At 43.3% G+C, this 14,511-nt stretch overlaps 1 non-coding gene across 1 annotated transcript; it reads left to right on the top strand.

The window, feature by feature from the left end:
* The first annotated feature begins 13,858 nt into the window (after nt 1-13,858).
* On the top strand, nt 13,859-13,996 carry LOC114811565. The gene has a single exon (XR_003759262.1). It is a non-coding gene; the product is annotated as a small nucleolar RNA SNORA7 (small nucleolar RNA).
* Nucleotides 13,997-14,511: the final 515 nt, after the last annotated feature.

The following is a 14,511-nucleotide window of genomic DNA, read 5'->3' as shown; positions in this document are numbered from 1 at the left end:
ACATTTTGTTCTCGGCCACGCCCAACCATAACCTCAAATCCTGACAGCCCTACCATCTTTGTTATTATCATTATTATTATTATGTTGTTGTTGTTTGTTAGGCACTTACTATATCGCAAGCACTTTCTGAGGGCTGGGGTAGATACAAGTTAATCAGGTTGTCCTATGTGGGACTCACAGTCTTAATCCCCATTTTAGAGATGAGGGAGCTGAGGCACAGAGAAGTTAAGTGGCTTGCCCAAAGACACACAGCAGACAAGTGGCGGAGTCGGGATTAGAACTCAAGTGCTCTGACTCCCAAGCCCTTGCTCTTTCCACTAAGCCACACTGCTTCAGAGGTCTCCCAAATCCTACCTCCTCCTGGAAGCCTTCCCCATATCCCATCAGCCCATCCTCAGACCTTATATACATATGTACTGTATAGTCAATTGAATATTCAATTATACATTGAACTACTTTATTCTGATATATTTCTACTATTGCCTGTTCTATCCTCATTCTCCTGTTACCAACATTTGTTAATATTTTCTCTGTCTCTTCCACTGACTATATAATCCTTAGAAACAAGCAAAGCATGTCTGATGGCTGTTGTAATAATAATAATAATAATGATGATGATGGTATTTGTTAAGTGCTTACTATGTGCCAAGCACTGTTCTAAGTTCCAGGGGAGATGTGTTTATTAGGTGGTGCCAGGTGGGGCTCACAGTCTTACTCACCATTTTACAGATGAGGTAACTGAGGCACAGAGAAGTTAAGTGACTTGCCCAAAGTCTCATAGCTGACATGTGGCGGAGTTGGGATTAGAACCCACGATCTCTGACTCCTTTGCCCATGCTCTTTCCACTAAGCCACGCTGCTTCTTGGTGGTAGTTCATGAAGCTCTTAGTACAGAGTGTTCTGAACTATGATTGAAAGACACTGATCAACTGATTAGAGATACTCTGAATAAGCATGTGCTTGGGTGTCAGAGGACCTGAGTTCTAATTTTAGGTCTGCCCCTAACTGATGTGTGACCTCAGGGAGGTCACTTAACTTCTCCATGCCTCAGTTCCCTCATTTACAAAATGGCGGTTCAATACCTGTTCCTCTTCCTGCTTAGACTGGGAGCCCAATTAGGGACCAGTTATCTTGTATCTACCCCAGTGCTTAATACAGTGCTTGGCATATAGCAAGTGCTGAATAAATACCACAGTTTTCTTCTCCTCATTATTATTGTTGTTGTTTTTAATCTCTTCATGAGGCAGTTTCTTCAATAGAAATTTAGATGCCTCAGGATGGGGAAAAGACAGGTCATTGCACATCGCTCCTCCTCAATAGGGCAGGCTGCTCCTGATGGGAGGGAAGACTATGTTGGGGCCAGAGGCATCTTGAGTTGCCATTTCCCAGCTCCAGGAGAGATCAGAAAGGCTATGACCACCCCATCCAGGAAAGGCAATATGTCTTCTGTGAAGGTGCATGAGAAAGCAGTGAAAGGAGACCCTGTAGCATGTCACCTCACACCCAGGAGAATACTGAATTGGGATTGTTCAGATAAAGAGTGGAACTATCCCTGAGAAAGCCAAATGCCCAAAACGGGAACCTTTCATTAACAGGGAGAGATTTATGGTTTCTAGAGTTGATTTATTTTCTTCTAAAAGAGGTAGACTACTTCAGTGTTATTGAGCCTAAGGGGACGCAGATCTTTTAACATGGCATCTGTAGTGTTGTGGTGTTTTCACCTTACATCTCATATCCTTAATTTGGAATGGTAATAAATCATTCAAACCATTCAGAAGAAGCAGTTTTATAGCTACTTCATAATAAGATGTTGAATTCCCTTGTGGGTTTATTTACTGTGCTGTTGCCTGTCAATTTTGGATCTCATCTCCTTTTTAATTCCTCTGGTTGAAAGTAAAATGGATAGTATGACACAAACTAAATTCAGATTTTCCTTTTACTGAATCCTTGTCATTTAAAATCAGCAGTGAAAAATGGTGTTCCTTAATCTTTTTTTCTTCATTAGAAAGTCTATTTCTTGATGATCTGCTCTTAAACATATTTTTACTGGGAAGAGATTTCTCTAAAAGAGCCTGATTGAGTATTGGAGTGGTGGGTGAGGGTGGACAGGAGAGCAGTATCAGCCCAGGGAAGCAGTACGGAGTAGTGGCTAGAGCACGGTCCTGGAAGTCAGAAGGTCATGCTTTTTAATCCCGGCTCCGCCACCTGTCTGCCGTGTGGCCTTGGATAAGTCAATTCACTTCTCTAGGCCTCAGTTCCTGATCTCTCAAATGGGGATGAAGACTGTGAGCCCCAAGGAGGACAGGGACTGTGTCCAATCTGCTTTGCTTGTTTCCACCCCAGTGCTTAGTACAGGGCCTGGCACATAGTAAACACTTAACAAATAGCACAGTAGCCAGGGGAAAGCACTGTGTCTTCCACCCCTCTCCTTTCATAATAATAATAATAATGTTGGTATTTGTTAAGCGCTTACTATGTGCCGAGCACTGTTCTAAGCGCTGGGGTAGACATAGGGGAATCAGGTTGTCCCACATGGGGCTCACAGTCTTAATCCCCATTTTACAGATGAGGGAACTGAGGCACAGAGAAGTTAAGTGACTTGCCCACAGTCACACAGCCGACAAGTGGCAGAGCTGGGATTCGAACTCATGAGCCCTGACTCCAAAGCCCGTGCTCTTTCCACTGAGCCACGCTGCTTCATATGTGTCCAGCTGCTACCGCGAGCAGCAGGAGGAGGAAGATGGTGGTAGTGATGAGATCCCGATAACCACACCTCCCCCCGGCCCATCCCCAGAAGTAACTGGGGTGTTACTTAAGCACTCACTCTGTGCCAAGCCCTGGGATAGATACAAGATCATCAGGTGGGACCCAGGCCTTGTCCCATCTGGGGCTCACGGTCCAAATAGGAAGGAGAATGATGGTTTCATCTCCGTTCTACAGATGAGGAAACTGAGGCACAGCCAAGTGACTCGTCCAAGGTCACACAGCAGGCAGGCGGTGAAAACGGGATCGGAACCCGGATCTCCTGACTCTCAGTCTTCTGCTCTGCATCTCAGAGAGCGCACCTCAGCCCAGGCCGGGTCTTCCCATCCTGGTATTTATTAAGTGCTTACACTCCGCTAGGCGCTGGAGTCGACCCAAACCGGGCACGGTGCCATTATTGTCCCTCTCAAGTAGCGAGAAGGTATTTCTTGAGCGGTCCCTGCACTCCCTCACCTGCACTAAACACGAGAAGCAGCGTGGCTCAGTGGAAGGAGCCGGGGCTTTGGAGTCAGAGGTCATGGGTTCGAATCCCGGCTTGGCCACTTGTCAGCTGTGTTACTTTGGGCAAGTCACTTCACTTCTCGGTGCCTCAGTTACCTCATCTGGAAAATGGGGATTAAGACTGTGAGCCCCACGTGGGACAACCTGATTCCCCTGTGTCTACCCCAGCGCTTAGAACAGTGCTCTGCACATAGTAAGCGCTTAACAAATACTAACATTATTATTATTATTATCTTTGCTAATTCAAGAATGGATTGCTCTGATTCACTTCACTCTTGTCCTTTGTGGTTCAGAGACTTCAAATAATAGGTGTAATTGTGGCAGGGATTTATTCTAGATCCATATTTTCTGACAATAGTGTATGCTGATCATAGGCATTCCCTGTTGGATGAGTAAAGGTCATCAAATTACCATTAACTATATTTTTAATGTTTTAGCATTATCCTCAACAGCATTCACTGAATGCTTACTTGCTGCAAAGGGCTGCTTTTAATAGCAATAATTGTGGCATTAATAAAGCATTTGCTATGTCTTAAACACTGGATAGATGCAAGATTATCTTATTGGAGACCCTTTCTGTTCCATACAGGATTTAGAATTCAGATCCCCATTTCACAGGTGAAGAAATGTGTCCCAGAGAGGTTATGTGACTTGTTCACGGTCACACAGCGGGGCAGTAACTGAGGTGGGATTAGAACCCAGGCCTCTTGACTCTTGGCCCGATGTTCTTTCTACTTGTCCATATCATCGTCAAAACACTTTTTAGTTAATTATGAAATGTACTTAATGTTTACTATGTGCTAAATGCTAGAATAGATACAAGAAGATCAATTAGACATAATCCATGCACAAAATGGGGCTCACAGTTCATGAAGGAGGAAGATCAGTTAACTTAACCCCATTTTACAAAGCTTCAAAGCTCTCCATCACCTTTCCCCCTCCTACTTCTCCTCCCTTCTCTCTTTCTACTGCCCACCCCGTGCACCCCGCTCCTCTGCCGCTCACCTCCTCAAGGCCTCCTGTTCACACCTATCCCGCTGTTGACCCCTGGCCCAAGTCCTACCACTGTCCTGGAATGCCCTCCCTCTTCACCTCCACCAAACTAACTCTCTTCCCCTCTTCAAAGCCCTACTGAGAGCTCATCTCCTCCAGGAGGCCTTCCCAGACTGAGCCCCCCCTTTCCCTCTGATCCTCCTCCACTCCCTTTCTCCCCCCCAGCCCTCTGCATTTCCCCCTTCCCCTCAGCACTATGCATATTTGTATATATCATTTATTGCCCTATTTATTTTGTTAATGAGGTGTATATCTCCATGATTCTATTTACCTTGATGATGTTGTCTTATTTGGTTTTGTTTTGTTCTGTTTTGTTTCGTTGTTTGTCTCCCCCATTTAGACTGTGAGCCCGATACGATTCTCTATCTGTTGCTGAATTGTACATTCCAAGCGCTTAGTGTGGTGCTCTGCCCATAGTAAGCACTCAATAAATACTATTGAATCAATGAATTTTACAGCTGAGGAAACTGAGGCACAGATGAATTAAGTGACTTACCCAAGAACAAGCAGCAGGCAAGTGTCAGAGCTGAGATTACAACCTAAGTCTAATGAATCACAATGCTACGGTCTCTCCACTAAGACATGCTGCCTTCCTTGTTGATTAGATTACATAGGTGGTTATTAAATTACTGACTGAATATGTTCATAGTGACTTTCAGTTTTGTAAGTGATATTGAAGACTGTAAAAACATATCCTAATGTGCGGGAGCAGCCGAAAAGAGAGATATTTGATGGATGGCCCAATTCTCATTGTTGTGGGGGGAGGGGGAGACATGAATACAGTTCTTTGCTATGTTAACAGAGTCGCCACTTGGTATCCCAATTCATATGAAAACTCAACTCAAGAAGAGCAGTCTAGCTCCTAGATGCCCTCTCTACCTCCACCCACACACACACCAGGTTGATATGCAGGCAGTGGTGGTCCCCAACCCATATTTATTCATTTATTTATTCAATCAATCATTTACTGAGCACTTACTTTGCACAGTGCACTGAACTAAGCACTTGTAAAGTCCATTTCAGCAATAGAGACAATCCCTATGCCATTTTTTGAGATTGTGCTCCCTTGTGTCTTTAAATCATACCCCTTTCCAGTTCAATCCATCAATAAATTGTATTTCTTGAGCGCTGACTGTGTGCAGAGCACTGTAATGAATGCTTTGGAGAGTCCAGAATAACAAAGTTGGTAGACATATTCCTTGTCCACAACGAGCTTACAGTCCAGAGGGGGAGACAGAATAAATTATGGATATGTACAAAAGTGCTGTGGGGCTGAGGGAGGAGTGAATAAAGGATGCAAATCCAGGTTGACCAAAGAGCAGCTGCCTGGCTCCCTTGCTCTTAGGCATTCTCCCCATGTGTGCTGCCCTGATTTCAGGCATTCTCCCCACGTGTGCTGCCCAGCAAATTCTGTATTGATGTAAGCGTTGCCTCAGTGATGGTGAGCTGACTGCATTCCAGAGCCTCATTGTTGGTAATCAATCTTGACCTGACATTCAGTGCTGAGTGTAATTTGTCAGTGGTGATGGAGATTGACTGAATAAAATTGGGTCTGAATACTAAAAATATAACCTCCTGAGAAGCCTTGTCTTTTGATTATATGTAAGATTATACCTTTATGCAAAATAATAATAATAATGATAATAATAACTTGAATTTTCTTTTCTAGGCCTCAGATTAGTTCTTTCCATCATGGTGTGTGGACTTTTCTGGGGAAAGTTGTAGTGCAAAGTTGAAAGAGTTTACCTGCAAAGGTTTCTCTTCAACTTGAAAAATAACTGGACCAAATTCAAATTTTCCCTGATGTCTCTCTGAGGATACCAGTATGGTCCTTCTCCAATGTGGAGAAAATGTGGAGTATGACCAAATGTCAAAAGTTGGAAATGAGTTATTCTGCCTACTGTCCCCCTGTTCCATTGTACATCTTTAGATGTGTCAGATTCTCCAGTATGGTCAGTTAATCACTCTCTCAGTGCATTTATTAAGCACCTACTGAATGCCAGGCACTGTTCTAAGAACTTGGGAGAGTAAAACTCTTTACAGTTGGCTTTAAGGCACTCAATCAGCTCTATGTGGCTTAGTGGATAGAGCACAGGCCTGGGAGGCAGAAGGACCTGGATTCTGATACTGTCTCTGTCTCTTGTCTGCTTTATGACCTTGGGCAAGTCACTTCACTTCTCTGGGCCTCAGTTACCTCATCTCTAAAATGGGGATTAAGACTGTGAGCCCCAGAGGAACTGTGTCCAACCTAACTTGCATTTTACCCCAGCGTTTAACCAGTGCCATTATTATTATTATCATTATTATTATTATTACCTTAACTAACTGACCTCCTACTACATCTTAGGCTATACACTTCACTCCTCCAATGTTAAGCTACTCTCTGTGCCATGATCTCATCTATCCCACTGCTAAACATTTGCCCAAATCCCCACTTTGGCCTGGAACTCCCTTCCCCTGACAGATCATCACTCTCCCCTGCTTCAAAACCCTCCTAAAATCATATCTCCTCCAAGAGGTCTCCCCTGATTAAGTTCTCATTTCCCCTTCCTGCCCTCCCTCTTCATTGCCTATGCACCTCACTTTGTACCTTCTCTTTGTAGAGAAGCAGCATGGCTTAGTGGAAAGAGCCAGGCTTGGGAGTCAGAGGTCATGGGTTCTAATCCTTACTCTACTATTTGTCAGCTGTGTGACTTTGGGCAAGTCACTTAACTTCTCTGTGCCTCAGTTACCTTATCTGTAAAATAGGGATTGACACTGTGAGCCCCACGTGGGATAATCTGTTAACCTTGTATTTATCTCAGCGCTTAGAACAGTGCTTGGCACTTAGTAAGCCCTTAACAAATACCATCATTATAATTATTATTATTATCTCTTAAGCATTCGGTATTCACTCTCAGCCCTGGAGCCATTGCCCCTATAAAATTTATTTTAATGACCACCTCCCCCTCTAGACTGTAATTTCCTTATGGGAAGGCATCATATCTACCAGCTCTATTGCACTCTCCCAAGGACTTAGTACAGTGCTCTGCACACAGTAAGTGCTCAGTAAATAACACTGATGGTTTGATTTATGCAACAGTAGCAAGACACATGTTCTCTGAGCTTAGGTTTACAGTCCAACAGTCCTCTTGTTACCTCTCCTCTCTGAACCCCTTGATCCCTCTTTGACTGTTCCTCCCTTTGTGGCAGCAGAGAAAGATGCTGGGAGTTGCTGCTTTTATGAAAGATGCCTAGTTAATCAAAGGGCTTCTCTTTGCTATTTTTATTACCAGTGTCTTATGTCTAGGGGCTATTCTTCTTGAGGATCAAAGGTCATGTTGAAAGAGTATTTTTGTCCACTTGCTAGATGCTAGCTAGGGACAGCCTCTGCAGGGATGCTTCAGATAGATTTCCAGGGAACAAAGTTTCAGTGCTCCTGCTGCTTTTCATGGGAAGCTCGGGATCATCAAGCCAACTTTTTTTTAAATGTTATTTGTTAAGCACTTACTATGGTCCAGGTACTACACAAGGTAATCAGGTTGGACATAGTCATGGGTCACATGGGGCGTTCAGTCTCAATCCACATTTTATAGATGAGATATGTGAGGCACAAAGAAGTGAAGTCACTTGCCCAAGGTCACACAGCAGACAAGTGGTGGAGCTGGCATTAGAACCTATGTCCTTCTGACTGCCAAGCCTGTGCTTATCTACTAGGCCATGCTGCTTCTCTCCCCCTCTCCAAAACCTTTGTTTCAATCAATCAATGGTATTTATTGAGCACCTACGGTGTGCAGAGTACTGTAGTAAATGCTTGGGACAGGACCAAAGCCTAATTAAAAGCTTATCTCTTCCAATAGGTCTTCCCCAGCTAAGCTCTCATTTCCTCTTTTTCCTCTCCTTTCTGTGTTGCCCTTGCACTTTTATTTGCACCCTTTATTCACCCTTCCCACAGCCCCACAGCACTTAGACACATAGCCATAATTTATTTATTTATATTCATGTCTATCACCCCCTCTAGACTGTTAGCTCATTATAGACAGGGAATATGTCTATATTCCCAATTCTGTTATATAGTACTCTCCTAAGCAATTAGTACAGTGCTCTGCATACACAAATGCTCAATAAATATGACTGATTGATGGACAGTACAATAGAGCTGGTAGACAAATACATGCCCATAAAGAGCTGACATCTTATGGTTTCCTCTCTAAAATCAAGCAACAACTCCTCGCCATTGGCTTTAAGGGACTTAATCAGCTCTCTTTCCTCTATTTATCCTCAGTTCTTTCCTACTACCTACCAGCTATTGTGTTTCATTCCTCTCATGCCAACTTGGTCACCGTACCTTGTTTTCACTTCTCTGGCCTCCTAACTCTTCTTTTTACCCACCCTTCTGCCTGGAACGCCCTCCCTCTTCACATCAGTCTGACACTGATCTCCCTATCTTCAAGGCCCTCCTGAGATCACATCTCCTCCAGGAACTCTTCCCAGATTCATTGCTAATGCCCCAACCTACTTCCCCCACAGCTACTACTTGAGTACTACTATATCACTTAAGCAATTGGGGTATTTTCTGCCTTCCATATTGCGAATATGTATGTATATTTACACTTTACTGATTCCTCCTATATTATTACTATTATATTCATTAATTCATTCAATCATACTGAATAGAGAAGCAGTGTGTCTTATTGGAAAGAGGTTCTAATCCCACCTCTGCCAGTTAGCTGTGTGACTGGCAGTTAACTCTGTACCTCAGTTACCTCATCTGTAAAATAGGGATTGTCACTGTGAGCCCCACGTGGGACTGCCTGATTACCTTGTATCTACCCCAGCACTTAGAACAGTGCTTGGCACTTAGCATTTAACAAATATCATCATCATTATATTTATTGAGTGCTTTCTGTAATCAGAGCACAGTAGCACTTGGGAAAGTGCAATACAGTGGTAAACAGTGACATTCTCTGCTCACAATGAGCTCCCAGTTTAAGGGCTGGGAGGGTACTATATCTATTAAGTTGATGATGGAATTTGTTAGTGCTTACTATGTTCCAAGCACTGTTCTAAACGATGGGGCAGATAATCAGGTTGTCCCACGTGGGGCTCACAGTCTTAATCCCCATTTTACAGATGAGGTAACTGAGGCACAGGGAAGTTAAGTGACTTGCCCAAAGTCATACAGCTGATATGTGGCAGAGCCAGGATTAAGTTCTTCCTATGTGGCAAGCACTGTTCTAACCACTGAGGTAGATACATGTTAATCAGGCCAGACAGGGTCCTTGTCCCACATGGGACTCCTAGTCTAATATCTGTCCCCTTCACTAGATAGTAAGTATCCTGAAGTGAGGAATCATGTCTACTAACTTTACTGTACTCTGCCTAGAGCTTAGTTCAGGCTCTGCCCAGATGAATGATAGATAAATACTCTTGATTGATAGAGTGATTGAATGAGGTACTTTCAAATCTGAGTCATTTCACTTTCAAATTAAGACAAGAAAAAAGGAAAAAGCCTCTGGAAATCATCTCAGAACTTTAAGCTGTGAGCATTTTCAAGTAAATACTGACCAAATTGCAATTACTACTAATTATGATAGAAAACCAGAGATCAACAATTAAATCTCCTTTAAAGGAAAATGAATATGTTTAATCATAGTTTATTTAATATTGCTATGTGTCATAATTAATTCTCATATTTCAGCCATCAAAAATCAGTATGGTTTAATTCATACATTTTTAATTAGCAGTTTCTTGCATTTTAATGGGCAGATTATCCATTTCCAAGTGCCACAAATTTTCAATTGAACACTTTAGGCACTATGAGCTATTCATTTTATTAAACCCTGCATAATCATATGAATATTTCAACAAGATTTATCAAAATGCTGCATTCAAAATCCATTGGGATTTTGATTGCAAAATATAGGCAATATTTCCTTTGAAATGGATTGTGGTTATAGTATTCACCTCCTTACAGGAGAATATTCTTTTGTAGATACCTATTTGTCCAGCTGGACTTTCCCCTATAAAGCACCAAAGTTAATTTCCATTAAAGAAAAAAATTAATCTCAGAGCAAATATTTACCATAGAGAAACACTCACTTTCTTGGTGAAATCATTCACTCCCATGACTTCAACTGTCACCTCTACGTGGATGATACCCAAATCTATATCTCCTCCCCTGTTCTTTCTCTTCCTCCTTCCAGATCACATGTCCTCCTGCCTTCAGGTCATCTCCACCTGGATATCCTCCCGCCACCTAAAACTCAACGTGTCCAAGACTCAGCTCCTTACCTTCCCTCCCAAACTCTGTCCTCTCCCTGACTTTACCATCACTGTGGACGGCACTACCATCCTTCCCAACTCACAAGCCCACAATCTTGGTGTCATCCTTGACTCCGCTCTCTCACTCACCCCACATATCCAATCCGTCACCAAAACTTGCCAGTCTCACCTTCACGACATTGCCAAGATCCACCCTTTCCTCTCCATCCACACCGTTACATTAGTACAATCACTTATCCTATCCTGACTGGATTACTGCATCAGCATCTTTTCAGATCTCCCATCTTCCTGTCTCTCCTCACTTCAGTCTATACTTCACCATGGTGCCCAGATTATCTTTTTGCAGAAACACTCTGGGCATATCACCACCATCTCCTCAAAAATTTCCAGTGGTTGCCCATCAACCTTCACATGAAGAAAAAACTCCTCACTATTGGCTTCAAAGCTCTCCATCACCTTGACCCCTCCTTCCACACCTCCTTTCTCTCCTTCTACACCCCAGCGCACACACTCCACTCCTCTAGTGCTAACCTTCTCACTGTGCTTCATTCTCACCTGTCCCACTATCGACTTCTGGCCCACCTCCTACCTCTGTCCTGGAACACTCTCGTTCCTCAAATCCACCAAACACTTCCCCCCTTCAAAGCCCTACTTCATAAGACAAGACAAAACACTAAAAATACCAACAAATACCATTATTATTATTTATGATTATTATTGAAAACACTGCATTAAGCATTTGAAAGAGGACAACACAATAGGCTTGGTAGACATGGTCCCCGTCCACAAGGGGTTTACCTTCGAGAAGAGGAGGCAGACTTTGAAATAAATTACTGATAGAAGAAATGGAAGATTTTAAGGATATGAACATAAGTGCTATGGGCTGAGGATGAGATGGATATCAAGTGCTTAAAGTGTGCAGATCTAAGTGCATAGGTGATGCAGAAGGGAGAAGGAGTAGGGGAAAGGGGATTAGTTGGAAAGACCTCCGGGAGGAAATGTGATTTTACTGAGGCTTTGAAGGTGGTGGGAGTGGTGATAACAATAATAATAATAATTAGGGTATTTGTTAAGCACTTACTATGTGCCAAACACTGTTCTAAGCACTGGGGTAGATAATGTTGGTATTTGTTAAGCGCTTACTATGTGCAGAGCACTGTTCTAGTGCTGGGGGAGATACAGGGTAATCAGGTTGTCCCATGTGAGGCTCACAGTCTAAATCCCCATTTTCCAGATGAGATAACTGAGGCACAGCAAAGTTAAGTGAGTTGCCCACAGTCACACAGCTGACAAGTGGCTGAGGCAGGATACAAGGTAATCAGGTTGTCCCCCATGGGGCTCACAGTCTTAATCCCCTAGAGAAGCAGCGTGGCTCAGTGGAAAGAGCATGGGCTTTGGAGTCAGAGGTCATGAGTTCAAATTCCAGCTCTGACACTTGTCAGCTGTGTGACTGTGGACAAGTCACTTAACTTCTCTGGGCCTCAGTTACCTCATCTGTAAAATGGGGATTAAGACTGTGAGCCCCATGGGGGACAACCTGATTCCCCTATGTCTACCCCAGTGCTTAGAACAGTGCTCTGCACATAGTAAGCGTTTAACAATTACCAACATCATTATTATTATTATCCCCATTTTCCAGATGAGGTAGCAGGCCCAGAGGAGTTAAGTGATTTGCCCAAAGTCACACAGCAGACAAGTGGGAGAGCAGGGATTAGAACCCATGACCTCTGATCTGTTGGATATGAATGTTGAAGGAGTTCGGAAGCCAGAGGGAAGGGTCAGTGTACATAATCTTAGACCATTTTCCTAGGAAACCCTCTGGCCCCCACCAACCCTAGCTCTCTAATCTTTACCCCCTGTTTGGCACTGGATTCTGGAAGATGGAGGCTCAGTGGGCGGAGGGTAGGTGTTTTGCAGTCAAATAACTCAACATACATATCCAGTACTGGCTAAAGGGACAGATCTGTTTTGTTTTGGTTTTTTTTATGGTATTTGTTAAATGCTTACTATGAGCCAGGCAGTGTACTAATCGTTGGGGTACATATAAACTAATCATGGACATTCTATGTCCCACATAGGGCTCAGTCTTAATCTCCATTTTTCAGATGAGGTAACTGACGCAACTGATCTACTGAAGAAAATAATCATGATAATAGTAATAATAATAGTATTTGTTAAGTGTTTATTCTCCTAAATGCTGGGGTGGATCCAAGTTAATCAGGATGGACACAGGTCCTGTTTCACACATCCAACTGCCCCTTGTAAAACCAAGCAACTGGCCACTGGACTGGGTATCATGCTCCCCAGTAAGAGGAAACCAAAATAGTTGCTAGTTCTTACTCAGGGGAACAGCTGACTCTGTTCTCACCCCTTGAAGGTTTTCCCTTTGGAGTCCTTTTTTTCTATGTGTTGGCTATTTGGAGATGATGGAGCAGTTCTTTTGGGCTATTAGGAAGCAAATTATTGCTCTTATTTTCCTTATCCCAGCCCAGCCTGGGAGTCAGAGAACCTGAGTGATAATCTTGGCTTTGCTTTGTATCTACTGTCTTACCTTGGGTAAATGACTTTACTTCTCTGTGCCTCAGTTACTTCATCTGCAAAATGGGGATTCCATACCTGTTCTCCCACCATCTTAGACTGTGAGCCACAAGTAGGACATGGTTATCTGTATCTACCACAGTGCTTGGCACATAGCAAGTACTTAACAAATATCAGTATTATTATTATCATTAGTAGTAATGGCATATTACTGCTCTCCAGATGAAATTCCTCAATGAGAGAAGTGCCCACCCAGAAAAAGGAAAGCACACCTATGCCAGACAATAATAACAATAATAATCATGATATTTGTTAAGCACTTACCATATGCAAAGCACGGTTCTAAGTGCTGGAAGAGATACAAGATAATTAGGGTAGACACAGTCCCTGTCTCATATGGGCCTCACAGTCTTAATCCTCATTGTACAGATAAGGTAATAGGCACAGAAAAGTGAAGTGATTTGTTCACGTTCACACAGCAGACAGTGTCATCCAGGCTGTGGAATTCATTGCTGATGGGGTCAGAGGGGGCCTTAATCATAGCCCCAGAGGGAGTTTGGTGTTTACTCATAGTTCATCAGTCATCATCATCAATGGTATTTTTGAGCACTTACTGTGTCTCTGTGCTAAGTGCTTGGGAGAATATGCTACAACAGACACGTTCTCCACCCAGAACACGCTTGCAGTCTAGGGGTCAGAAGTAGTAGTAGTTGTTAATACTACTTTGAAAGGAAGGATTCCCCTCTTAGGGTCGCTCCTGGAGAGTTTCCAGTACTCTACCAGTCTCAACTATGGGAGGGAGAGTCAAGCAGAGGCTTGCCCATTCCATTCCTAGCTTGACCATTGGCTAGCTAGTGGAAGGCCATCTGCTACAAGTCAAAACTCCCTTGTGCTGGGCAGCAGCGGCACGAGAGAGAGCCGAAGGGGGAGATTCAAGTTGACTGTGTGGAAGGAGGCAATGGTAAACCACTTAAGGATTTTTACCAAGAAAATTCTATGGATACACTATCAGAACAATTGCAGATGGAGGTGGCGCGTTATAGGAGAGATATGTCCATGGTGTAGCTATGGGTCTGAGATGACTCGACAACATAAGACAAGACAAGGGAAGGGAAGGATTATATTCTGAAGCTAAAGAATTCTAAACAGTTGTTCAGAGGAAACAGGCAGAGACGCTCTTTAAAATCTTTCCCCCACCACTTCCCTGTTCCTAACCCAGGTCTTTGTATCCTGAGGAGAAAGAGCACAGGCCTAGGAATCAGAGGCTCTGAGTTCTAATCTGCCTCTGCCACTTGCCTACTGAGTGACCTTGGGCAAGGTACCTAACTTCTCTTGCCCTAAGATTACTCATATCTATAATGGGGATAAAAAACTTGTTCTCCCTCCCACTTA

Source organism: Ornithorhynchus anatinus, chromosome 4, assembly GCF_004115215.2.
Source record: "Ornithorhynchus anatinus isolate Pmale09 chromosome 4, mOrnAna1.pri.v4, whole genome shotgun sequence".
Taxonomy (NCBI): Eukaryota; Metazoa; Chordata; class Mammalia; order Monotremata; family Ornithorhynchidae; genus Ornithorhynchus; species Ornithorhynchus anatinus.
This window is presented reverse-complemented; position numbering and strand designations above follow the sequence as displayed.